General features: G+C 36.4%; 1 protein-coding gene and 1 long non-coding RNA gene across 3 annotated transcripts in view; both read right to left on the bottom strand.

The window, feature by feature from the left end:
- Positions 1-24856, bottom strand: part of LOC131439087 (4'-phosphopantetheine phosphatase) — a 74973-nt gene that overhangs the window by 4854 nt on the left and 45263 nt on the right. The gene's annotated exons all lie outside the window — the stretch shown is intronic.
- The window catches only part of LOC131439089 (uncharacterized), a 66681-nt gene that overhangs the window by 2952 nt on the left and 38873 nt on the right, over positions 1-24856 (bottom strand). Inside the window, exon 2 of the long non-coding RNA XR_009231059.1 lies at positions 12528-13000. This is a non-coding gene — a long non-coding RNA (uncharacterized LOC131439089). The remainder of the gene's footprint in view (positions 1-12527; positions 13001-24856) is intronic.

Genomic DNA, 24856 nt, shown 5'->3' with positions numbered 1-24856 from the left:
AGAAATCGGTTTTCACAGTGATTGCATAACCTTTCTATATGAGAAAGGCAACACAGGTACGCCTGCCAATTCGTCTTCTAACGAAAACAATTTATTGACAGGTAGATCGACCTCGTCTTCTTCTAATGTCAGTTATGCCAGTATAACAGGTAGAAATCTACCACTTAATTCTTCTAATGTAAATAATCAAAACACAGGACCGCCTTGCAGTTCATCTTCTAATGAAAACAATTTATTAATAGGTAGATCGACCATATCATCTTCTTCTAATGGAGGTCTACCTACAAATATTTCTTCAATGCCATTCGCTTCTTTAAATGAAGTTGATTTAGGCGATATAACTGAAAATAAAATGATCTACCTACAGGATCAACGTTTTCTAATGATCATCCGAATGAATTCGACTTCATCACTTTTTAAAGCATTTCAAATCGGATGGCAATTCGCAAATAATATTATAATGAATTTAAAATTTAATAGTGATGTTGAATAATTATTTGAATATTTTAAATTGGAATGCTCGATCTTTGAAGTCGAGTGAAGATGAATTTTATAATTTTCTCAAAGTTCACAAAATTCATATTGCCATTTTGTCAGAAACTTTTCTTAAACCAAATATCAAATTGAAAAGTAATCCACATTATGTGGTTCATCGATTTGACAGGTTTACTGGAATGGGTGGTGGAGTTGCCATTTTTGTCTAACGGCAAATTAAACATCGATTTTTACCTTCTTTCAATACTAAAGTTATTGAAAGCTTGGGAATCGAAGTTGAAACCATTCATGGAATTTATTTCATCGCTAAACTCTTCAAATTGAACTGCTTAGTGCTAAACTATCGTCTGCTTAGCGGTTCAAATTGAACTGCCGAGTTTAGCACTAAGCAGTTCAATTTGAACTGCTGTGCACTGATGAGTCAAAGACGAAACGTAAAAATAATTAAATTTCTTTAAAGGCGATTTGCAAAAACTTACAAGATATCGATCGAAATTTTTCGTAATAGGGGACTTAAATGCTAAGCATGTCCAGTGGAATTGTAAGCAAAAAAATCCGTCTACAATTGATCTGGTTCTAACAGATCAAAGTCACATTTGTAGTGAACCGATTACACTTTGACTCAGATCATTTTCCAGTAACATTCAGACTTTCCAACGAAGCTAGAATTAATCCAATTAGTTCTATATTCAACTATCATAGAGCTAATTGGTTGGATTACAGATCTCACATTGAAAATCATGTGAATCATGAAACTATTTTAGAAAATTCTGCGGACATCGACACAGAAATTGATAATTTGAATCATTATATTATCGAAGCTAGAAATCTTTCAGTTCCCAAAGCTCATCGACGCTTACTTTCTTCTATCAGTAAACTTTTTGAAAAAATTATCTTGTTGAGAATGATGTCTCATATGAATGAGAATTCAATTTTTTTACCAGAACAGATTGGATTTCGTCATGAACATTCAACTACTCATCAACTTGTAAGAGTTACGGACATGATAAAAACAAATAAATCTTCTGGGTTATCCACTGGAGTTGCTCTTCTAGACATAGAAAAAACATTCGACAGTGTTTGGCACAAAGGATTAATAGCAAAAATGTATTTCCAGTTTCCTATTTATTTGACCAAAATGATTCAAAACTATTTAACTGATCGTACTCTTCAGGTTAGCTATCAGAATTGCTACCCGTACGAGCCGGTGTTCCGCAGGATTCGAGCGTAGCTCCAATCTTGTATAATATTTTCACTTCTGATCTTCCAAATCTACCCGTTGGTTGTCAGAAATCGCTATTCTGTGACGACACAAGTCTGTTAGCCACAGGTAGAAATCTAAGAGTGATCTGCATTCGCCTAAAAATAAGTTTAAATATTTTCAGTGATTTTCTGTCAAAATGGAAAATTAAACCAAATGCAGCAAAAACGCAATTAATTATCTTTCCTCATAAGCCAAGAGCTTATTTTCTTAAACCAAACAATAATCACGTTCTCAAACTGAATGGATTGGAATTGACATGGTCTGATCAAGCTGAATACTTAGGTTTAACGTATGACAAAAAACTCACTTTCAAGGATCACATTGAAGGAATCCAGGCCAAGTGTAATAAATATATTAAATGTTTATATCCTCTTATAAACAGAAATTCTAAGCTCTGTTTTAAAAGCAAATTGTTAATTTATAAACAAATTTTCAGACCAGCCATGCTTTATGCAGTACCAATTTAGTCAAGTTGTTGTTCCACCAGGAAGAAAACGCTTCAAAGAATTCAGAATAAAATTCTGAAAATGATTTTGAAGCGTCCTTTCTGGTTTAGTACAAATGAGTTACACAGACTCACAAATATAGAACCATTAGATGTAATGTCACATAATATTATAAGCAAATTCCAACAAAAATCGATGCAATCTTCAATTGAATCGATTCGCTCTCTGTATTAGTTAGTAAGTTAGTATATAAGTTCCATTTCCCCATTACACAATACAAGTAGGTTTAGAATTTTCCCTAAACAAATATCTCAGAATTGCGGAAGCAAACGATGTCCTCATGGTAACAACCAAATCATATATATAATAGGACTGAAAAGTCACCACTTGTGGCTGAACACCCAATTTCAATCTTAATAATTTAATTTTAACTCATATTCCAATAAATAGTTATTTTAAAAAAATATCACCCTCAAGTAGGTTCATTCACGTGGGTGGTGAATATCTCTGGCTGCCGAACTTATCCGTTATATTCAGCTTTAGTTTGATGTAATTGCTGAAAAGAGACAACGAGACATTGAATGTAGTCTAATTTATAGTGACGTCACAAAAACATAGAATGTTGAAGGATGAGCAGACATCCGATGATATCTTTAGTTAGTGCACGAACAGAAGCGAATTAGAAATTAGGTCGAAGATAATAATCTTTCCCCTACTAGGAGAATCTTTATCAATACTTACACAAATTAGAATAAGATAAAATTTAGCCTCCAGAAACTTACATGTTTCTGGAGTTGTTCCCTAATTACCCAGGTGGCCAACTGGGGGAACGAATCCTGAAATAAAAAGTTTCAATCAGCCCAACAAATTAGGATACAGAAATATTTTTACTTATCTTGTATTCCACTTGATTCACCGCTTCCAATAATTTACACAGTTTTTAATATTTTTGTTCCGTGAACAAACGCCATTGTGATCTCGCCCGAAGAATCACGTTACTAAACCACGTACGATCAAGATTGTTGGTAGACTGAATTGATTATTCTTGCCATCGACGGTATTGCCCGATAAGAGAATCGATAAAATAATAAATCACAGTAGTAGAATCTCACCACTTGTGTTCAAGGTGATGTATAAGCACAGGATTAAAATCACATGTGATCAATTATGGTAAATTTTATTCAAAATCTAGCTTTTAGTTACGCATGATTTTAAAGTGTTGTTCGTTCACTCAGACTTGTTTGAATTTTTGAACTGCTACGCGTAATACAAAAAAAGCCTATTGTTGATTATGAAAATATCTTACATGTTCTTAAAAGCAATAGTGTTTTAAATGAAATAAAAATAAATGCTTCACATTTATTCTATCTTTGTGGGGGGATAGTGTAACCGTTTGTTACAAACTCCTCTGATTATTTTAGTATATGTTTAAATGTTATTTGTACTGTCACGTTTCTAAATGTTAATAAAAGGGTTTATTGTTAGTAGGGTTAGTCAAATAAAACTGTTTAAAAAGCGGGTGGGTAATGTCAGAGACATAACTGGATGTCGTGAATACGAAAACAACTGACATGTTCCTTAACACTTCCGAATATCAATTAGTTGATCAATTGTATGAATTATGCAAGCATTCCCCTTTTGCACATTTTACGCAAAAACAAAGAAGGTGTGCATTTTATAACTATTAATCGGAAACGGAATCACCCAGAGCGGTACACTTCTTACCTGTAAGGTTGTTCGTGGTGAAATGTGCAAAGCAATTCTGTTACAGCTCGCTTGACCTGGTGCAATGATGTCTACCGCAATTTGTCATGGCATACTATACATTAGTTATTATAAACTCCTTTGCACCCACACATCCACCCTCTTCTCAAAAAAAAAATGAAATACTAGTTCTCTTAGCTTTACTTCTAATAAATCAAAATAAAAACAAATAAAATAATCTTATAGGTCGATATACGAGAACTTATGTCAGAGAAGGAATAACGTTTCAGTGTAATCATACAGTTTCACTCAAGTTTTCAGATTTTTCGCAATGCACAGATTTGTTTTTTAACCTTTGGCATCCCTGGGTGTATCGAGTATATCCCTTAGTGGTATATCGCTCGGATCCACGATGTAGAATTAACACTGCACACTTCGAAAAAATCCTGTGATTTTATATTTTATCAAATGCACATAAATGGAGCAATTTTACGTGCAAGAACATTCAATATTATACCTAAAATTCCATGACATGAAATTCATTGAAATAAAAAGAAGGTTATGATTGCGACCGCTGTGACTTGAACTGAGAATAATCGGATTACAAAGTACGTCCATTGATCGACTGAGCAACAGAAGAACACATCTGTATTCATACAGTCTAACCCGCTAGCCGAATGCACACTACAATCAAACTAGTAAAATTCATGCACTACAATCAAACTAGTGAAATATTAAGCCATTATTTGGAGGCCGCAGAACAAGCCCAAACCAAACGATTTCTTAGTCCATCGTCTAACAGAAGGCCTCCAAGCCCTTGGTGGGACAAAGAGTGCTCAGGTGCTAAACACGCGAAAAAAAAATACTTTCAAAACGTTTTTAAAACGAGGATGAGGAACTCTTCAGAATTTTGAAAAATTCTTGTTTTAGAAACCAAGTACAAAAACATACTTCGAGCCAAGAAATGCAGCTATTGGAGACATTTTGTCGAAGGTTTGTCAATACGACCAGTCGAATGAGGAATCGTTACGTAGGACATGAGAGTGAGGAATACTCGAACAGATGGATATTTGATTTTGCTTCTGTCCGCTCCTCTATAATTGTTACGTAAATGACATTGACAGCTAACCCCATGTACACTAAGACAACTGCAAAAACCATTGCAAGATACCTTAGATCACTTGTCCGTTTGGGCTGTTCATCTGGGTATCGAATTCTCTGCGGAAAAAACAGAGCTGGTCGTATTTTCAAGAAAGCATGATCCCGCGCAGCTTCAGCTTCATATGATGGGAAGAATTATCCAACAGGTTTTGACTTTCAAATACCTCGGAGTGTGGTTTGATTCCAAATGCACGTGGGGAGGACACATTAGGTATCTGATAACAAAATGCCAACAAAAAGTAAATTTTCTTCGAAAAAAAACAGGATTTTGGTGGGGTGCTCATCCGCAAGAGCTAATAAAATTGTATCAAACAACGATACTTTCAGTGATGGAATATGGATGCGTTTGTTTTCGTTCCCCTGCAAACTCTCATATTATCAAACTTGAGCGAATTCAGTACCGTTGTTTGCGAATTGCCTTAGGCTGGATGCATTCGACACATACAATGAGTCTTGAAGTTCTGGCGGGAGTTCTTCCATTGAAAGATCGTTTTTAGGAGCTTTTATCGCGACTGTTAATAGCATGTGAGGTACTGAATCCCTTAGTTATTAATAACTTCGAAAGGCTAGTTGAGTTTCAATCTCAAACAAGATTCATGACAGTATATTTTATCCATATGTTACAGGAAATCGACTCTTCAAGATATATTCCTATCCGTCACAGCCTCCTAAATGTCCCTGACTCAACTTAATTTTTCGACACATCCATGCAGCGTGGAATTCCGGAACACCTACGCTCGATGGAAATCCCAAAAATATTTTCAAGTAAGTTCAGTCCTATTGACTCTGAGAAAATGTTTTACACGGACGGATCGCGAATTGAAAAAGCGACAGGGTTTGGTATGTTCAACAATAATGTTTCGGCCTCATTTAGGCTTCAAGAACCTGCATCTGTTTATATAGCAGAGTTAGCAGCAGTTCATTATAGTTTGAGTGTAATCGTCACATTATCTCCAAACCATTACTTTCTTTTCACAGATAGTCTGAGTGCAATTGAAGCCATTCGCTCAAACGCTGCTGGCAAAAATGAATCATTTTTCTTGGGCAAAATAAAACAGTGTCTGAACGACATATTGAATAATAATTATCAAATCACTTTAGTTTTGGCTCCCGGTTCATTGTTCCATTCTAGGCAATGAAAGAGTTTGTCCAAACGTGGTGCTTTTGAGGGTGAAACTCATGAGAGACCAATTGCTTTCAACGAATTATATAGCGCGTCCCGCCAAAGAACACTTGCCAGCAAGCTTCTTGGGATATAGATTATCTGGGTCGGTGGATGCACCCAATTATTCCTAAAATATCGACAAAGGCATGGTTCAGGGGACTGAATGTGAGTAGGGACTTCATTCGTGTGATATCCAGACTCATGTCCAATCACTACACATCTCCTTCGAATTGGACTTTCCTAGACTAATCATTGTGCTTATGGCGAAGGTTATCGCGATATTGATCATGTCGTTTGGACATGCGTGGAGTATCGTGATGTCAGATCTCAACTAATAAATTTCTTGCGTACCCGAGGTAGACTATCCAATGTCCCAGTAATAGTAAATCGCTTGATAAAAACATACTAATATGATATTCGAAATGTATTACGTTTAAAGTACTATGTATTGTGGATGCCACGGCGAAGAAAAACTTAAGCATATTGCCTATTAAATAAACGTACTTATAGAAAAAAAAATTAAGCCATTACAAATGAAATTTCCCAGGTCTTTATGAGTACACCTGTAAAATTCAATTTTTTTTGTGTGTGGTGTATCATGATGGCGAAGCGAAACTCCTACATTATTTGTTTGTACATTTTCTAAATCATTGTCATCATGTTTTCGAGTTCGATTTCACTACCTGAAGCATAACATGCTCAAACTGCACGGCGTTACTGAAATCGTTGACTCCTCGTCAGTCTGATCAACAGATGCGTCAAATGTCGTCTGATTCTCTGCATTACTCGTACCGCTGACCCATCGGACATATTTTTCGTTATTCTCCATATATCTCGCTTTTAACACTTTTTTTTGTGGTCTGGAATTGCACGCAAAAATATGCGCGTAAGATTACTTACGAAGCAAATGTGCGCGATCTCAAAATCCACTTTGCAATGCACGATTATTCAAATCCGCTCTTTTTTTTATTTGCACGGCCACGTTGCCTGTTTCCTTTTGTGCGTGACGATTCCGGTCCGCTTATTTAAATTTAAATATTTGCGCGACCTTCCTGGTCCGCTCTGTGATGCGCGATTTCGAGAATCCGCCATTTTTATTAAAATTGCGCGACCTTCCTGGTCCGCTTATAATGCGCGACCATAGTGATCCGCTTTTTCATTCATTTCATTTTCTCTTCGGTCATTTTCTTTTCACAATTGAACGAGAAAATCTGCGTACCAGATAGTGCGATTGTAGCCGAATATTGGTATATATTTTGAGTTGCCCAATCGGACATATTTTCCGTCGTTTGCCATATTACTTTAGTTTAACGCCTTTTTGTGGTCTGGAATTATACACAAAAATATATGCGTGAGATAACTTATAACTGAAATGTACGCGATCTAACGATCCGCTTTACGATGCGCGATTATTGAAAATCTGCTCATTATTTTTTTCTTTTTTTTTCATTTGCACGGCCACGTTGCCTGCTCTCTTTGTGCGCGACGTTTTCGGTTCGCTCGTTTACATTTGAATATTTGCGCGACCTTCCAGATCCGCTATGTGATGCGCGATTTTATGAATCCGCCTTTTTCTATTAAAAAAAAATCGTCAACATTTTTATTAATGTATTTTATTGCGCGACCTTCCTGGTCCGCTTTGATGCGCGACCTTCCTGGTCCGCTTTGATGCGCGACCTTCCTGGTCCGCTTTGATGCGCGACCTTCTTGGTCCGCTTATGATGCGCGACCTTCCTGGTCCGCTTATGATGCGCGACCATAATGATCCGCTTGTTCCAGTTATTTTCAACGTTACGTAATCTCCACCGACGCTTTTTTTTTCATTTGAAAATGAAAATCTTTGTGCCAATTATTTGAATAATTTTCTGTTGCTTTAGGTGATTCCGTTTCCGTTTTGAATAACTTTGCTATTCGAATTGCAACTCCTGGCAAGATCGCCATTGTGCATTTTATAACTATTAATCGGAAACGGAATCACCCAGAGCGGTACACTTCTTACCTGTAAGGTTGTTCGTGGTGAAATGTGCAAAGCAATTCTGTTACAGCTCGCTTGACCTGGTGCAATGATGTCTACCGCAATTTATCATGGCATACTATACATTAGTTATTATAAACTCCTTTGCACCCACACAGAAGGCTTCACTTTTTGTTGAGATGCTTGTTTCTACCTGATTTCGTTTGTAGCTTTTTCACTAATGGGCGGTCCTAACGGCTATAAAAATAGCCGTATACAGAATTTTAATGTCGATTATTGCATTTCGGATTTGCACAATTTATTGATAAAAACTATCAATATGCTGTAGGAATTCGTTTCTAGCATTCATAAGGGTCAAATTGCGTAATTCTCTTCAACATTAAACTCTGGAACATTATTCGCAAAAAACAAAGAAGGCTTCACTTGATCTCGATTACTGTGAATTTCACACAGCGAAACGTGCAAAAATCTAACCAAACTGTTCTAGATTTGCATTAAACTGAGGATATTTCCTTTCGATTTGCGAACAACAAATCCTAATAGTTCTTTAGAAAACTTTTGGAGCCACTAGAACGGCTGATTTTGTGCAATGCTCTCCACCGTTGTTTTTTCACCAATGCTAATGACTGGCAGCTGTGACGTAATCGCTCTTGTCGAAAGCGAAACTAGTTGTGTAGACGACACAAAACACATCTGCTCGCAGTGGCGATACAATCCAAACTGATTCAAGTTTTGTTGAGAGGCTTGTTTCTACCTGATTTCGTTTGTAACTTTTTCACTAATGGGTGGTCCTAACGGCTATAAAAATAGCCGCATTCAGAATTTTAATGTTGATTATTTCTTTTCGGATTTGCACAATTTATTGAAATCAACTATCAATATGCTGTAGGGACTCGTTTCTAGCATTCAGAAAGGTCAAATTACGTAATTCTCTACGACATTAAACTCTGGAACCTTTTTCGCAAAAACAAAGAAGGCTTCACTTGATCTCGATTACTGTGAGTTTCACACAGCGAAATGTGCACATATCTAACCAAACTGTTCTAGATTTGCATTAAACTGAGGATATTTCCTTTCGATTTGCGAACAACAAATCCTAATAGTTCTTTCGAAAACTTTTAGAGCCATTAAAACGGCTGATTTTGTGTAATGCTCTCCACCGTTGTTTTTTCACCAATGCTAATGACTGTCAGCTGTGACGTAATCGCTCTTGTCGAAAGCGAAACTAGTTGTGCAGATGACACAAAATACATCTGCTCGCAGTGGCGATAGAATCCAAACTGATTCAAGTTTTGTTGAGAGGCTTGTTTCTACCTGATTTCGTTTGTAGCTTTTTCACTAATGGGCGATCCTAACGGCTATAAAAATATTCGCATTCAGAATTTTAGTGTTGATTATTTCATTTCGGATTTGCATAATTTATTGAAATCAACTATCAATATGCTGTAGTGATTCGGTTCTTGAATTATCTTGATTCGTTAGATACAACAAGAGATATTCACGATCAAAAACTTATCACTCTCTCAGAGGGTAAATTTTGAAAAGGCACCCCATAGTAAAGTAAGTCGTATTCACGACAAAATTGTTAGATTATAAAAAAACACACAATTGTCAAAACACTAAAACAACACAGTGGGTACAAATGAACACCGAAGCGTATAACAAAAAATGTACGACTGATGAAGTACGATTCCGCGGCACACTAATTGTTCGCGCCTGGAAGAAGGTAAAAACAACCGCCAAGAGGAGAAGAGCAATCGAACCCAGAGCAAAGGTTCAGAATTAATCTGGCGTTCGTGTGCTGAGGTTCAGTAGAGCAGTGAATAGTGTGAAGATTGTGGTATTTTATCTAAATTGTGAGGTTTGATAATAATTCGTTCAGGTAATTGTATAGAGCTTACGTAAACTGAACAGAAGCCAACTGTGCCAGTCCGGGTAAAACTAATACCCGTATTACATACACCCTCACAGGACCTTTTGATATATTAATTGATCGCCTTGAACTGAAGGAAAATCTTCTCAAGGTAGCACACGATTCGGCCTAGTGAGACCTGGATGCTCACTACGTCTAACCCGTGAAAGGCCAGCGATTGTTCTCTGGCCTTGGGCCATAACCGCAAAGGAGGACATACCCCTCTCGGCACGGTCACTCCGGTATCGTCCTGGGCCTGTCGATCTCCGTCAAAGAGGGGAGGACGCCAGTACTAGCCGTAACATTCATCCTAGAACCCACCAATTTCGACCAACCGGAATTCTACGCCAGCCATAGTTCCCGTACAACCGCACCGTCTGTAGCAGCCACGCGAGCGCTCGCCGGACTATCCCGATTCGCCTAACAACAGCAGTGGTACGTACCAGGAAAACCCCCCAGCACTCACATACAGTCACACTTACAGATTAAAAAATAAATAAAAATGGTAAATCAAATAAATCCGTTTTGTTAGTCCAAATACATTTCATTTTTTATTCACAACCCATATTCAGACAGGTGACAGTACCCTACATAAGTTGTTCGCGAAGCCCCTACGAGTACCCAGTAGTAAGCCGACCCTGAGACCCAGCTCGAGGGGTCTCTTGCTATTGAGCTTTTCCGGGATACACAGTCGAATAGTTACACCCACCACGGTTGTTATATGGCACAGTGTAGGAGTTGCTATTCCGCCGATTGAGAGCCATTTCGTAGTTGAATCGATGAGCCGGCGACATTTCAGATCCACAACAATCCCAAAATGAGCCAGAAAATCCGCACCTATTATAGGTGTAGTTACATCAGCGACGATGAAATTCCATGAGAATCTACAACGTAGACCCATATATGTTGTAACGAAATGCTGTCCGAACGTTTTTATAATTGTTCCGTTTGCAGCGTGCAGTTCCCATTGACTTCGATTTCCATTTTTATCCTCCATTGTAGCTGGAATTATTGAGAGATCTGATCCGGTATCTATTAAAAATCGTTTGTTTGCTATCCGATCGAAAATATTTAGACGGCTGCTGTTCGTTTTAGTTTCCGTTGGCATCCGTTGCATGAATAACATTCTCGTTAACTCGTAATTTACGTTTAGATTTGTAGCCAGCTCCTGCATCTTAGCTAGCAGATGAGTCGGACGCATATCACCAGTTTCACAAGAATTAGACGCAGGAGATTAGATGTTTTTTTACAGTTACGTACTTATCCTGTGCAGGAGAATTTGCGACTATTTCGGAAATATGCCGCTGTATGATCTACCTTAGCAATAATGTGATAAAATTTGGTTAGGTCGCTCTTAATCCCAGCAATTGAAAAATCAATTCGCAAGTATAGGCAGTTTTATCCGCAGAAATTCAATCGTTTAGTGAATCTACACTAAAATGAAAATCTTATATATATTCATTAGATTTGTCATATGAATCATTTGCAGAATATAATTCATATAAATTATATGGAAACTTATAATCTTTATTTAATGAGTACGTCAAATCTAAATGGACGTTATCATAATGAAAGTTATAAAAATATCCCATATAATTTATATGGAAATCCGATGAAAGTCGTGAATAGTTGTGTCCTCGATATTCATCAACTGCTCCAGACCATTTTTTTCAGGAAGTTCCGCATCTCAATGTAATTTCGAATCGCTGACAAGACAGCTCAACGTGAGTGTACTCCATCTTCCCGATTATGCAGCTGAATTAGTTTTAACACCTTTTTTGATGTGGAACACATCTTTATTAGGGGTACAAATCAGAAATTCAAGGAAAAATACACGTAGAAATGTGGTCAGGTTTTAAACACTTACAGCTCAGTATATTTTGTATCAATTATTAATATTATTTCATTATTTGATTGGAAATATTTATACGATTCAATTTGAACGTATCAAGCCACGTATTTTCAATTATAAATGATTGAAATTTTGATTAGTAGCGAGCAGTGTCCTATTTTGTCTGCTAAAATTCTCCGGCATATCGGATTTTCCTGCATAGACGACGGTTTTGAAGGAGTAAGCGATATATCAAAGTGAAAGCATCGCTCTGATTGGCCAATCGATCCACAAGCAAAGCTGTTGGAAGCACGCGAATCTATAAATAGAAGCGAAATTCTAGCTAACGTTTCAGGCCTACGCGTAGTATGCTATAGGTAGGTTGTTGCGAGACAGCAAGACAGGTAAAACGATACGCTCAGCTGCTACGTTTAACAGTAGCCAACACGCAATGACACAATAGCTAGGTGCAGTCGTGAGAGCCACGACTCACGACAGCAACATGGAAAACATTTTGTCGCACTCTCTCACAGCAGTCAAAGTCACACCGTTCGCTCTGCGGTAGTGTACGTACATTCTGGATAGGTAGCTGCATTTATTTTCGTTCACAGTTTTCATATATATGTCGCGAGCTCAAAATGTCATGTCATTTCTATAACTGGATAGTCATATCGGTTGTGACTGCTCTGAACTGCACTAGAGTGGAAGCGACGCTGTCAACATTGCTTGACGGGCAACCTGGAATAGTTATAAGATCATGTACAAAATGAATGTTTTTCATTCAATGTAATTTATAATAGTAAATCGCTTGATAAAAACAGCATTTATTTTAACTAATGAACTCCGACATACTAATATGATATTCGAAATGTATTGCTACGACGAAGAAAAATTTATGTATATTGCCTTATGAAGCAAAGCAAAGTCTTGGCATTACATTCCTTTTGTGGAATTTTTCCTTTCTGTTACAACAAACTTCGCAGCCGATTGTTGGTGTACTGAATCATTGCGTGGCTAGTCCTATGATCCTACTGACACTAAGAATCCCTATGAAACAAAGGTAGTATACAGATTAATTTATGTTGAGAAACATATGGTCTTGATAGATTTGCGAAATTGCAAAGCCGAAAGGTCCTTCGGAAAGATAATGTTACTGCAAGAAGCATGTTTGAATGTTTGAAAGAAGAAGTTTATTTGAAAAAGGGGGCTTTTACTAAGATGGGATGATTCATACTATTTTCCCCTAATACATAACTTTCGTTTTAATATCCGTAAGCATTATATATATATATATATATATATATATATATATATATATATATATATATATATATATATATATATATATATATATATATATATATATATATATATATATATATATAACACATGGATCAATAAGTCCCGAGACTAAAGCAGAGATGGCGCTCGTAGTAAACCAGTAACCAGTAACGTCTATCTAGAGTAGTAACCTTTGCTTAAAACTGGTCAAAATTTTAAGTCGATCCGACCAGAAATAGCTGAGTTATCAAGGTTGGAGTGAAGTCGTTTTGTAGTTTGTTTAAAAAATGAAAAAAAACCGAGTTTCGTGTTTTGATAAAACATTGTTTTTTAATGGGTAAAAAGTGCAAGCGAAACAATGGATTGAAAAATGTTATCCGGACTCTTGTCCATCAAAAGCAACGATTTGTCGGTGGTTCGCCGAGTTTAAACGTGGTCGTACCGACACAAATGACGCGGAACGCTCGGGTAGGCCTGTGGAAGCCGTTACACCGGAAAATGTGAGTGAAGTGACAAAAATCATAATGAAAGATCGTAAAGTGAAGCTCCGTGAGATTGCTGAGATGACACAGATATCATATGAAAGTGTATTTACTATCCTTCATGAAAAATTGAGCATGAAAAAGATTTTTTTCCAAGTGGGTGCCGCGAATGAGACAATGCACCCTGCCACAAGTCGATGAAAACAATGGCGAAATTGAACGAATTGGGCTTTGATCTGCTTCCCCACCCCCCATACTCGCCAGATTTAGCCCCAGTGATTACTGGCTCTTTGCTGATCTTAAAAAAAAAATGCTCCAGGGAAAAAGATTTGGCTCAAATGAGGAGGCCATCGCTGAAACTGAAGCTTATTTTGAAGCGAAAGATATTTTTTATATAAACATGGTATTGAACAATTGGAAAAACGTTGAAACCATTGTATCACCCCCCCTAAAAGGTGATTATGTGGATGAATAAAAATAAATATGCAAAAAAAGTTGTTTCCATTGTTATTCTCGGGACTTATTGATCCATGTGTTATATATATGTATATATATATATATATATATATATATATATATATATATATATATATATATATATATATATATATATATATATATATATATATATATATATATATATATATATATATATATATATATATATATATATATATATATATATATATATATACATATATATATATATATATATACATATATATATATATAACACATTACGCACCAAACCTCTACAAATTCGTGCCAAAGCATTAGTTTACACAGCTTTTCAGCTTTGCTCACTGAGCCGCTTTCTTCCAACGAGAGTGCGGAAGAATACAGAAAAACCGTCAGCATAGCGAACCAAAACTTCCATGTGTATGTCTCCATACACCGCGTGAGAACAGACATAAAACGAATTTCAACGTTGAGCCTTTTTGTTGGATGTCTCTCGAAAGCTGTGTAATGTATAACACTTTTATTATGATACTTTTATTTGGTTCAGTGTAAAAATCAGCATAAATCAAGTAACGCATCATAACGCGTTGAATATGATAAAGAATAAATACAGCTAAAAGCTGTCATTAGTTTTTGAGTTATCAAGTAGTTCGAATCGCTTTTTGGTTGCAGCTGAGAAATTTCTGGTTCACCTCATCTTCCTGGCTCCTGGAAAGTTCGTTGACCCTTCTGGACAGTTTGGGTTTGGCCGGTCGTTTTGCTAATTGGCAAGTTAGCTTCTTATTATCAAAAAGTGATAGACTTGACAGTGGCGACGAGGAAAACGTTGGGGTCTTTTTAATAACATTCTTTTGTCTCATTATATTATTTCTTTTGTGTGACAGCGGCGTCATTTTGTGCGGTGCGGTACATTGTTACATAATATCAATAGCCGTAAGTAGGGTGACTCACTATATATTGTGAGATCTAAATCAAAGAAATAATAAAAATAAAAAAAGAAATTCTAAAGATTTTCAATTAGTGTGGACCAGTGCAAATACTCGGAAATCTTACATTTGGAAATTTTGTCTTTCAATAAAAAGCGCCATTTTGATTGAACCTATTGTGCCTTTTGTTCCAGTTGGCTTGTGCTAATAAAATTCTAATATTATTTTTCTTATATTCTATATAGGCAGAGACAGTGATAAATATACAATTAATTACTGGTAGTCGCTAAAGAGCGGGACATCTGCAGCTTATTTGGCTGATAGGAAAATTAACCAAGGCATCGGCAAAGGTCGACAAGGCTAAGTCATCGTTAGAGGTAGGCCGCTTTATATTCTTTAATCTCGGGCATTGCTGATTGGCACAATTTTTTCTATCTACGACGTTGTTAGTTATCTTAACAGTGCTCCGTGTTTTACTATTGAATAATTTATACTAAGAATGGCCCAAGTCAGTGTCAATACGACTATTGAGCCCTACCGTAAGGGATGTTTCTTTACGGAATGGGTAGAACGATTAGGGTATTTTTTGTGGTAAATAAAGTGCCGGAAGAGACGAAAAAGGCACATTTTATAACATTGAGTGGCCCGGCCGTTTATACGGAATTGAAACTTCTGTTTCCAAATGGAAATTTAGAAACAGTAAATTATAATGAAATGATTCAAAAACTCAAATCTAGATTTGATAAGACAGAATCTGATTTGATACAGCGATTCAAATTTAATAATCGGGTGCAATTACCAGACGAATCGGTTGAATATTTTGTTTTATCAGTATAATTGCAAGCCGAGTTTTGCCAATTCGGAAATTTTATGGTTGCTGCCGTTAGTGATCGAATCATAGCGGGAGTGAGAGATCGAGCTCTACAGCAGAGACTATTAAATGAAGAAAATTTGACATTAGAATCTGTTGAAAAGATCATTACAACCTGGGAGATGGCGGGTGCCAATGCGCGAACATTAGTTTTAAATAGTAACAATGAAAACGATCAGATAGCTTCACTGAATACTCCAATCAAAACAGGTTCCCATTTTGATAAATTGATAGCAGCTTACAATTTGGCTAGGCTGGGTTCCAAAGAGGAACGGCAAAGTGAGCATAGGGGACCGGTAAAATCTAGACTTGGATTTAGACCACGTTCTTATAAAAAAAAAGGTAGGAATTCTGCTGGATGGCGTGACAATCCGAATAGGAAAAGGCCCGATTATTCGGATTATGTTTGCGATTTTTGTGGTCTAAAAGGACATATAAAGCGGAAATGCTTCAAATTGAAAAATTTGAAGCGCGACACGGTGCAGTTCGTTGACAAATGGGAACAGCCTGGACCAAGCAAAATTAGTGGACTGAGCGAAGCCTTCAGCAGGATGAGAGCTGAGGAATCGGATAGCGACGACGAACGAGACATGGGTAATGTTGAATGTATGCAAGTGGTGTCCATTAATAGTATAAATAATCCTTGTTTAATTAATTTGACGATGGAAGATAAAATAATTCAGATGGAAATTGACTGTGGGTCGTCTGTTTCGGTTATGAGTAAAAAGCAATATTTTGCTAATTTTAACAAACCTCTGGCTCACAGTAAAAAAAATTGATAGTGGTAAATGGTGATGAGCTTAAAATAGAAGGGGAAGCAAAGGTTTCGGTCTGGTTTAAAAGCAAACATGCTATTTTAAAACTTCTAGTATTAAACTGTGAACACAATTTCATTCCATTGCTTGGTCGAACGTGGTTGGACATATTCTTCCAAGATTTGAGGAAATATTTCTCGAATTTGGGAAGCGTAAATAATATGGGCTTAGCAACAAATGATACATATATTCAAGCATATATTCAAGACATCAAGAAAAAATTTGCTAAGGTTTTCATTGAAGACTTTTCATCTCCTATTGTTGGATTCGAGGCAGAGCTAGTTCTAAAAAGTGATACTCCAATTTTTAGAAAAGCTTATGAGGTACCTTTCCGTTTGAGAGATAAAGTGTCGGAATATCTGGATAGATTACAAAGAGAAAACGTTATTACACCTATACAAACAAGTGAGTGGGCATCTCCGATTGTTATAGTAATGAAAAAAAAAAAACGAAATACGATTGGTAATAGACTGTAAAGTCTCAATTAATAAGGTTTTACTTTCGAATGCATACCCCTTGCCAACTGCACAAGACTTGTTTGCAGGTTTGGCTGGATGCAAAGTGTTTTGTGCACTTGATTTAGAAGGTGCATACACACAACTGTCTCTTTCGGAGAGGTCCAAAAAGTTTATGGTAATAAACACTTTTAAGGGTCTGTTTACATATAATAGATTACCTCAAGGAACTTCTTCAAGCACTTCAATTTTCCAACAAGTTATGGACCAAGTACTAAAGGGAATTGAACATGTCTACTGTTATTTAGATGACGTACTTATTGCGGGTAAAGACATGAAAGACTGCCAGAAGAAACTTGTTTTGGTGTTAGAAAGACTGTCTTCAGCAAATTTGAAAGTAAATTGGAGAAATGTAAATTTTTTGTGACGGAACTTCCCTATTTGGGACACATTTTAAGCGAAAATGGACTTTTACCATGTCCGGATAAAATCTTAACCATACAAAGAGCGCCTGTACCACGAAATGTTACAGAACTAAAATCCTTTTTAGGCCTATTCAATTATTACCATAAATTTATACCAAGGTTGTCCACGAAATTGTATCATTTGTATAATCTATTGAAAAAGGATGTTCGATATGTGTGGGACAAAGACTGTGACAGAGCGTTCTATGAAAGTAAAAGTTTGCTTATAAAAACTAAATTTTTGGAATTTTATGACCCGTTGAAACCACTAGTTGTTGTGTCGGATGCATCAGGCTATGGATTAGGGGGTGTAATTGCCCATATTATTGATGGAGTTTAAAAGCCTATATGTTTTACCTCATTTTCATTAAATGATGCCCAGAAAAATTACCCAATATTACACCTTGAAGCGTTAGCTCTTGTTTGCACCATTAAAAATTCCACAAATATATTTATGGAAAAAAGTTCTTGGTTTTTACAGATCATAAACCATTAGTAGGAATACTTGAAAGAGCGGGTAAAATCTCGATTTACGTCACTAGATTGCAGAGGTATATTTTAGAACTTTCAGTATATGATTTTGAAATACAGTACAGACCGTCTTCCAAAATGGGGAATGCTGACTTTTGTTCAAGGTTCCCATTAGCTCAGTCCGTTCCTAAAGAACTGGACAGTGAAATTGTTAGAAGCGTAAATTTCAGTAACGAATTCCCACTGGATTATGCAGCGATTGCTAGAATGACGAAAAATGACGAGTTCTTGCAAAAAATTGTTTCTTGTATGAAAAATGGTTGGCCAAAAAAAATACTTGATAAACGCTTTGTTGACATCTTTGCAAATCAGCATGAAATTGAGTTAGTAAATGACTGTTTGCTGTACCAGGACAGGGTAATAGTACCACATATATTACATGGTGAGATTTTGAAAATATTGCATGCCAATCATGCGGGAATAGTCAACTGGCAAGACGGACAGTTTACTGGTTCGGTATTAACAGCAGCATTGAAAAATTTGTTTCTGGTTGCGATGTCTGCAACAGTATGGTCATAGTGCATAAGCCCGAAGTAAAGTCTCAATGGACACCCACTACTAAACCATTTAGTAGAATACATGTAGATTTCTTCTATTTTTCACATCATACCTTTTTACTAATAGTTGACAGTTACTCAAAGTGGGTAGAGGTTGAATTAATGAAAGGAGGCACGGATTGTGCCAAAGTTTTGAAGAAAATAGTAACCTTCTTTGCTCGCTTTGGATTACCAGATGTGCTAGTGTCAGACAATGGTCCACCATTCAATTCGTATTCATTTAAATCATTTCTGGAAAAACAAGGTATAAAAGTACTTAATAGCCCGCCATATAACCCTTCTAGTAATGAGCAAGCAGAAAGAACAGTAGAACAGTAAAGGAAGTATTAAAAAAGTTCTTATTGGAACCAGAATTCGATAGAATGGATTTAGAGGATATGATTAACCTATTTTTAATAAATTACAGAATCAATTGTTTGACAAAAAGCGGTAAATTTCCGTCAGAGGACGTTTTCTCTTTTAAGCCAAAAACTTTAATTGATCTTATCAACCCAAAGTACTGGTATAGGCAAAACATGCTTCCAAGATAATCCCTTTCCAATGATGTTAACAATCTAAATGAAACAATGACCAATTATAACGGTCCCTTGGATAAACTGATGGCGGGAGATGTAATTTGGTACAAAAATCACAACTCCCAAAATCATGTTCGATGGTTGAAAGCGACCTTTATTAAAAAGTATTCTCAAAATATATTTCAGGTGGCAATTGGAAACGCAACGTACATGGCCCATCGAAAGCAAATTAGAACAGTCAATCAGAACACAGCTACAAGACCAAACATTACAATATCGACCGAGTTTCCAAATGGAAATGACGAAGAAGGAAGCGATGAAGAGCCATTTTTGGGATTCCCGGAAAGTGAAACTAAAGGAAGCAGAAAACGAAAAGCAGCGGAAGTTCCTGAATCGGCAACGGCCGTTCCGAGGCGTTCGAAACGATTGCGATTGTCTAAGGTTGATCCTGAGTACATTTATTATAGTAACTCATCATGGCTATAAGCCGATCTGAATCTTATTTATTAAGATAGATGTTGATTAGTTTAAATTGGCTAATGCCGAATCGAAATAGATTAGTTTATAATTATAAGCATTAATTCGTTCGAATACTGAATTCAATTGTAAATTATGAACTAAAGAATGAAGAGCTGTAATGTATAACACTTTTATTATGATACTTTTATTTGGTTCAGTGTAAAAATCAGCATAAATCAAGTAACGCATCATAACGCGTTCAATATGATAAAGAACAAATACAGCTAAAAGCTGTCATTAGTTTTTGAGTTATCAAGTAGTTCGGATCGCTTTTTGGTTGCAGCTGAGAAATTCCTGGTTCACCTCATCTTCCTGGCTCCTGGAAAGTTCGTTGACCCTTCTGGACAGTTTGGGTTCATTGGCCGGTCGTTTTGCTAATTGGTGAGTTAGCTTCTTATTATCAAAAAGTGATAGACTTGACAAGCTGTAGAATTTGAAAGGAGAAACTGTTCTTTGTGGTAAGCCATTCTCTGATTGAAGAGAGTAGAAACAGCTACCGATGAGAGCACACGGGTACATCCACGAGAGAAAATGTCATGAGATCTATGACATTTTAATCCGCTGCAGTCATGGCAAAGTTCATTCGGCGACAGCTACCATTTGTGCGGTTTGACTGTCCGCTGTTTCATGTCATTCTCCAGTACCGTTCGCAACCCTGGTCATAAAACGATTTGAAACTTTAATTGGTATGCTCTGAACTTGTGTCATGCAAGCTCGGATGAAATTCCATGTAATGTCGTTTCGCCTGAGAAATTGGGTAAATTTTTAGTGCTTAAGATTAATTTCAAATTTATATAAGATGAACTCGATTGATAATGATAAAAACGTTTATCGCTTCAACCGAAACCGCAGAATGGTAGAGAAACTTAACGCTATAAAAATAACTGTTTGCATACAAAACTTGAACACAAGACTGGCGAAGAGCTCCTCTTCGCCAGTCTTGTGTTCAAGTTTTGTATGCAAACAGTTATTTTTATAGCGTTAAGTTTCTCTACCATTCTGCGGTTTCGGTTGAAGCGATAAACGTTTTTATCATTATCAATCGAGTTCATCTTATATAAATTTGAAATTAATATGAAAATCGTAACGCAAGTATGTACAAAGATATAATTGCATACATTTGGGATATTGGTGTAATTTCGTCGGCCATAAAACAAACAATGTTCGGTGTTAGTTCCTAATCAAGATCAATCTAGACAGACTCTACAATTGCAATTGCGGATTGAAGTGTGACGATTGATTGAACTGTTTGACTGTAGAACATTAGAAATTTTGGTTGCCTTGTTCCACATCAATGGCTCGAACAACCCCATGAGGCTGATCCTTGTAGTTTTTTAATATATATAGCTAATAAATGTCTTACATGAAAGAGCATTTTTCAATGAAAAAACCCAATGTTTGAACACAATTTAAAAAATATCTCCTCCGCTATTTTTTTATAAACATGCTCGAAAGTATTTTCTCCAATGTTTCTTGCTCCAATGTTAGATGTAGCAGTTTAAAAATGATCTGTTTTTGAACTAGTATTGCTCGAAACTTCGGTTCAGAAAACGCTACCTGAATGCGCTGGTCATCAAAATATTGGTTTCAACAAACTCTAAAAGATATTCAAAGACACCAAAAACGAGAAGTGAAAAATAAGAAAGCTAGAGCCAAAAATCTGATTTTTTTAGGAACACCCTAAGTTGCTCTATTGAAGTAGCTGTAACACTAAAATTGCTCTACACTGCCGAGTCTAAGACGAAACGTAAAGATAGTGAAATTGGTTATGTGCCCTAGCACAAAATAAGGTTAATCCCTAAATGACCATCTGAATCGGCCAGTATTAGTCGAAACTTGTTTTCGTTCGGCACGTCAGGAAAGACTTAGCACTTCGGTGCTTATTACAGGTGTGAAGCAAATAGCAATAACTTCACGTCTGCTTAGCGGTTCAAATTGAACTGTTTAAGTTCGCAGTAAGCAGTTCAATTTGAACTGCTCTGCACTGACGAGTCTAAGACGAAACGTAAAGATAGTGAAATTGCTTATGTGCCCTAGCACAAATTAAGGTTAACCCCTAAATGACCATCTGAATCGGCCAGTATTAGTCGAAACTTGTTTTCGTTCGGCACGTCAGGAAAGACTTAGCACTTCGGTGCTTATTACAAGTGTGTTGCAAATAGCAATAACTTAACGTCTGCTTAGCGGTTCAAATTGAACTGTTTAAGTTCGCAGTAAGTAGTTCAATTTAAACTGCTCTGCACTGACGAGTCTAAGACAAAACGTAAAGATAGTGAAATATATTCACATTTAATAAAATTGATCATTTTATTCGAGCGGTTGGCTTACTGTCTCTTGAGCGTAACGTTTCCTACTTGACTGACGTCAAGGTGTTTTTATCCTCAAGGTGCGTACAATACAATGTTGTGAATGTGATCGGCGCCACCATAATACATTTCGAAAAAAAATCATGTGAAGTCATAGAAAAAGGTAGTTTGGCAATACGTTCAATCGATTCCTTATACTAATCGAGATCGCTGTTGCAATTTAAATCGAAATTTATCAAGTCGATCAAAAGTTATCGACGACAATGTACACTGGTTCTGGTAATAGTACAACATAGTACATTTGGAAAAATTTCATATGAAGTCATGGAAAAAGGCACTTTTTACAATACGATCAATCGATTCCTTATACTAGTAGAGATCTATTTATCGGGTCGATCAAAAGTTAGCGACGAAAATGTACACTGGTTCTGGTACTAGTACAGCACAGTACATTTCGAAAAATTTCATATGAAGTCATAGAAAAAGGCACTTTTGGCAATACGTTCAATCGAATCCCTATAGTAGTAGAAATCTCTGTTACAATTTTCATCGAAATTTATCGGGTCGATCAAAAGTTATCGACGAAAATGTACACTGGTTCTGGTACTAGTACAGCATAGTACATTTTGAAAAAATTCATATGAAGTCATGGAAAAAGGCACTTTTGACAATACGTTCATTCAATTCCTCATACTAATAGAGATCTATGTTGCAAATTTCATCGAAAATAGTTTGTCATCTCTGAGAAAATTGTGCGGAGAAAATTCTTCTAAAGATGCACATGCACATACACACATAGATTTTTTTCAGATCTTGTCAAGTTGAATCTAATGACGTCATTGAGAATTCATTCATTGAGAACACTCGTGAAGTCTTTTGCTCGATTCGTGCACTTTTCGCGCAGTCGGGCAATCAAAACAGGTGCACTCCCTCTCAGCAGGCCGTTCTATTTTGTTGGCCCTTGAGCGCTTGTTGAACAACATACTGCACGAAATATTCGTTCAACTTGCTGGAACGGTTTGATGTTGTTTTTTCTCTTGCAAAAATAGTGTGAAAAGTGTGTGTTACCTTCATAAAGAAAGAAAATTTATTGTTATACTACGTTAAGTAGAAGTATTGTGCAGGTATGTATTTTTAGTTTAAATAAATAAATGGAAAAAACTTCGGAAATTTTACAGTAAAACTAGTCCAACGGGGCTCCAACTCCTCATATTAAAAATGGCTCAACAATGGACCTCTGTCTGCCGAGTTTGTTGAACGAAAAAAATGGCATTCGGTTCAACGGTCTGTTTCAAAATCGGCAAACGAAGGTCCCGTGTTGGCCTCCCGTTGAACGATTGATTGGACTTTCATTGGACATCTGATCCAACGTATTGGACCAACGAAGGACCACCGTTGAACGTTTTTCTCTAAGAGGGCTCGTTCATTGTTGAGCCATTTTTAAAATGAGGAGCCTCCCGTTGAACGATTGATTGGACTTTCATTGGACCTCTGATCCAACGTATTGGACCAACGAAGGACCACCGTTGAACGTTTTTCTCTAAGAGGGCTCGTTCATTGTTGAGCCATTTTTAAAATGAGGAGCAGTGGTGGTAAATTGCGAACCGAACGCCGATGCTTCTGCAAATTTACTCAAAAATGTTCACCGAGCGTAAGCATGCGATAGGTTCGAAAACTATTCCCTCGGTTAATGCGAAGGTGTTCTGTGCTCGGTGTTTGGCGAAGCAATCTCGTTCGGTTGGCGGACCATCGGCGAGGGCCGAGTAAACTGCGTTCGATACGATGGTTTGTTGATTTCAATCCTGGTTTTGAAATTATCAATGCACACGTGATAAGCACAAAAAAAATTGTTTTGTTCGATTGATAAATCGATCAATAGCAATTCAAATGATATTATTTTGGACATTATCAGTGTACGTAGGGTGGCTCGATATGGAAAATAGTAAGTTTTGGATCTTTTGCAAATTTTATGGTTTTTGTTATAGAATCTATAACAATAAGAATTGAATATTTTGGAACATTTCAGCAATCGTAGAGTGGCTCAATATGAAAATGGATTTTTTTTACTCTTGCAAATTCGATGTTTAATAAACTGGTGAGTCAATAGCAAAGAAAATTAAGTAATTTCAGGTATTTTCAACGAGCTTATTTAAATTTGATGTTCTATTGATTGTTAAATCAATAGCAGTTCAACTTGGATAATTTTAGACATTTTAAGAGAGCGTAGAGTGGCGAAATTTGAAAATTTAGATTTTTTTTACTAATTCGATGATTTATTAAATAGTAAAAAATCTTTGGAAATTATCTGCCACCGTAGGGTTTTTCTATTTGAAAAATTGTAAAATTTTTGACTAATACCAATTCGATGGTTTGTTGATTGTTGGATCAGTTCGAATTGAATAATTTTGAACATTTTCGGTGAGTGTAAGATGGCACAATATGAAAACTTGTAAGTATTTTGACTTTTGCTGATAAAATGTTTCATTTAATAGTGAATTAATAACAATTACAAATTGCTCATTTTCGAGATTTTAAGAGACCATAGGATGGTTCTATCTGTATAATGGTAATGTTTTTGACTAATGTCAATTCGATGCTCTATTGATTGATGAATTAATAGCAGTTCAAATAAGATGATTTTCATGATGATGATAAGAACATTTTCAGCGATCGTAGGAAGGGTTAATATAAAAATTTGAAAATATTTTATCTATTAAACATT

The sequence above is a fragment of the Malaya genurostris genome, chromosome 3 (assembly GCF_030247185.1).
Source record: "Malaya genurostris strain Urasoe2022 chromosome 3, Malgen_1.1, whole genome shotgun sequence".
In the NCBI taxonomy this organism is placed as follows: Eukaryota; Metazoa; Arthropoda; class Insecta; order Diptera; family Culicidae; genus Malaya; species Malaya genurostris.
This window is presented reverse-complemented; position numbering and strand designations above follow the sequence as displayed.